The 2894-nt window shown below is 38.6% G+C and overlaps 1 non-coding gene across 1 annotated transcript; it reads left to right on the top strand.

Annotated features, from left to right (window-relative positions):
• The first annotated feature begins 2233 nt into the window (after nucleotides 1-2233).
• Nucleotides 2234-2315, top strand: trnal-uag (transfer RNA leucine (anticodon UAG)). The gene has a single exon. It is a non-coding gene; the product is annotated as a tRNA-Leu (tRNA).
• Nucleotides 2316-2894: the final 579 nt, after the last annotated feature.

Here is a 2894-nt window from a genome sequence, read left to right as displayed (position 1 = left end):
TTTATGTGTCACCCTTGTTACGGTCTGGAGACCTGTCCAGGGTGTAACCCGCCTCTCGCCCTCCAGCCCTGGAGTTGAAGCCCTGGGTTTAGGATAATGAACCAATCAACATTGTAGATATTAGTGAAGTGACAACGAAGCCTCATGAATCATTATCTAAATTTTTTGACCCCACTAGATGGTGCCCTTGGTTCATTGTAAAAGGCTCTAGCAATGGTAATCAAGTGTGTTTTCAGCCCTTTGTTAATCAGAGAGCTCCATCCAGTGCAGTCAGAAAATAAAGAAAATGGTTCATGAGGCTAAATTGGCACATCACTACCTTTCATGTCCATCGAGATGGCGCTCTTGGTTTAAAAAAAATATGCACAAGACTGCACTTTTTTGTATCTCCAACTATAGAGGCTGGAAGAATATAAGCCTCTATTATTCTTTACCTGACCCAGCTCCTTTACTGTCACCATCATTTCCTTTATCCTTCCCTCCTCTTTACACTCACCTTTTGAGGGAATCAGTAAAATGCCACATTGTTATTTATTGCAGGGCTGTTGTTATTTGCTGTGTGTGTCCAGTATCTCTGAACCACTGACACCATATGCAACAAGCACACACACACACACACACACACACACACACACACACGCACAGTGATATATTAGGCTACTCTCCCACTATCAGTAGGGGTGTCATTAGACCAGACCTGCTACTGTGAATACACCACATCACAGTGCACGGGCTGATTAACGTGTGTGTTTATGTGTGTGTTGTACAGGATGTCACTCTGAGAGCCAATGATGATTGCTCTGACTGCTTGCTGCTCCAAATCAAAAGGTAATAATGTCTTTTCTTCCCTCACGCTTTTGTGTCCTTCATTGTCTTTCCTCCCTTTTTCCTCACTCATCTCTCGCATCTTCATTGTTTCCCCAATTTCTGTCTTCCCACTTGTGAAATCTCATCCAATTTGTTCTGTCTCATCTCTTTCTTTGCTCCTATGTTTGTTGTATATTTCTTCGCTTTCCAATTTTCCTCCCTTGCTAATCTCTTTGCCCTCTTATTCCCCCTCTCTCTCTCTCTCGCTGTGTGTTTCAACCACCTTTTTCTCTGTTTCATTTCCTCTGCGGTGGTGTGGTTTAAATGATGCAAGCGAAGAGCAGAAAACAACCTTCCACCTGTAAAGCATGTCATCATCTCTTCCTCTGTCCACTGGGATTGTGCTCATTGTCATTAGCCCCCACCACACACATATTCCACAGTACTGCCTGCTTTTTTACACTGAACCAAACCACAGCCACATAATGCCAACCCAGTGGTGCAAAAAAGAGGTGTGAAGAGCGTCATGGTGCAAGATATAAAAAAGAGCCTCACTGACGGTATAATATTTAGTCATTGTGCTTTCTCCACAGGTGTAAAAATGTTAACCAGTCTCATTGAGAGTAGCCTCGGTCCCCTGTCTGCTAATGTAAAGCCCACTGTTGGAGGTCTTTTGATTCAGAGCTACACTTCGAACCACAAATCAAAAAACTCACCCAGACCTTTTCCTTTCAAATAAGAACCATCTTCAAAATTAAGTCGATGCGCTCACACTAGGGCTAGGCAACATGGAACAAAAGGCATATCCTGATATATTTAGGCTAAATATTGATATACGATATATATCCCAAAATGTGTATTGCAAAGTGAGAGCAAATGTTCAGTCAAAGTCAAAGCCAAATATGACATGTCACAAGTAGTTTTGTTGAAACCGTTTATTTAAGTAAACATGAATACTGTATAACAACAAAATTACCTTTCTAAAAAAATTAAAGCTCCATAAAGTGCACATTTAAATAAAAAATATCGGAAATAAATATATTTATATGAGAAAAACAACAACAAACATTACAAAATAACTATATATGACAAACCCTAGTAAGGGCAGCATTTATATATATAAAAAGAAAAAGAAATATATCGATATAGGCGATATGGTATAATTCCATATCATATTTAAAAATATATCAATATATTTTTTATATCGATATATTGCCCAGCCCTATCTCACACTCTAACTACGTCCAAGGACAGTTTTTCCTAAATTTCCCTTCACCATCAAAGCAAATTCGACTGTTAAATGTTGCTTTTGTGAGTGATTGGTTGATGGTATTTCTATAGCAGCTGTGGTTATTGCTAAAAGTACAATGAATATTGACAGCTGACAACATTGACCGAATTTCATACATAACATCACGGATGAAAGGGTAGTGTGGCCGAGTGGTCTAAGGCGCTGGATTTAGGCTCCTGTCTCGAAAGAGGCGTGGGTTCAAATCCCACCACTGCCATCTATTTGATTTCAATGAAATCCATTTACTATCTGCACACCTTCCTGGTCCTACCTTCAAGATTTCTGAAGGATATTTGCAAAATCAGTATAGAACTTACTTAGGTGCATAAATAATAAATTAGAATGTGATGGAAAAGTCCATTGCCAGTAGTTCAAGTCAAACGTTCATATAGTGATGTGCCAATGAAGCCTCATGAACCATTTTCTTTATTTTCTGACTCCACTAGATGGAGCTCTCTGATCAACAAAGGGCTGAAAACACACTTGATTACTATTGCTAGAGCCTTTTTCAATAAACCAAGGGCGCCATCTAGTGGGCTCAGAAAACAAAGCAAATGGTTCATGAGGCTTCATTGGCACATCACTTAGTGCATATAGATGGACATACTTTTCAGAGGCCAACATTTCCATATTAAACATACTTTTTAAAATTTGTCTTTTGTAATATTCAAATGTTTTGAGACACTGAATTTTAGGTCTTCATTAAATGTAAGCCATAATCATTATAATTAGAAGAAATTAAACAAATTAAGACATAAAATGTTTCGTTCTGTGTGTAATGGATCTATGTAATCTA

Source organism: Centropristis striata, chromosome 12, assembly GCF_030273125.1.
Source record: "Centropristis striata isolate RG_2023a ecotype Rhode Island chromosome 12, C.striata_1.0, whole genome shotgun sequence".
In the NCBI taxonomy this organism is placed as follows: domain Eukaryota; kingdom Metazoa; phylum Chordata; class Actinopteri; order Perciformes; family Serranidae; genus Centropristis; species Centropristis striata.
The sequence above is the reverse complement of the archived record's forward strand: the minus strand, read 5'-3'. Positions and strand labels throughout refer to the sequence as shown.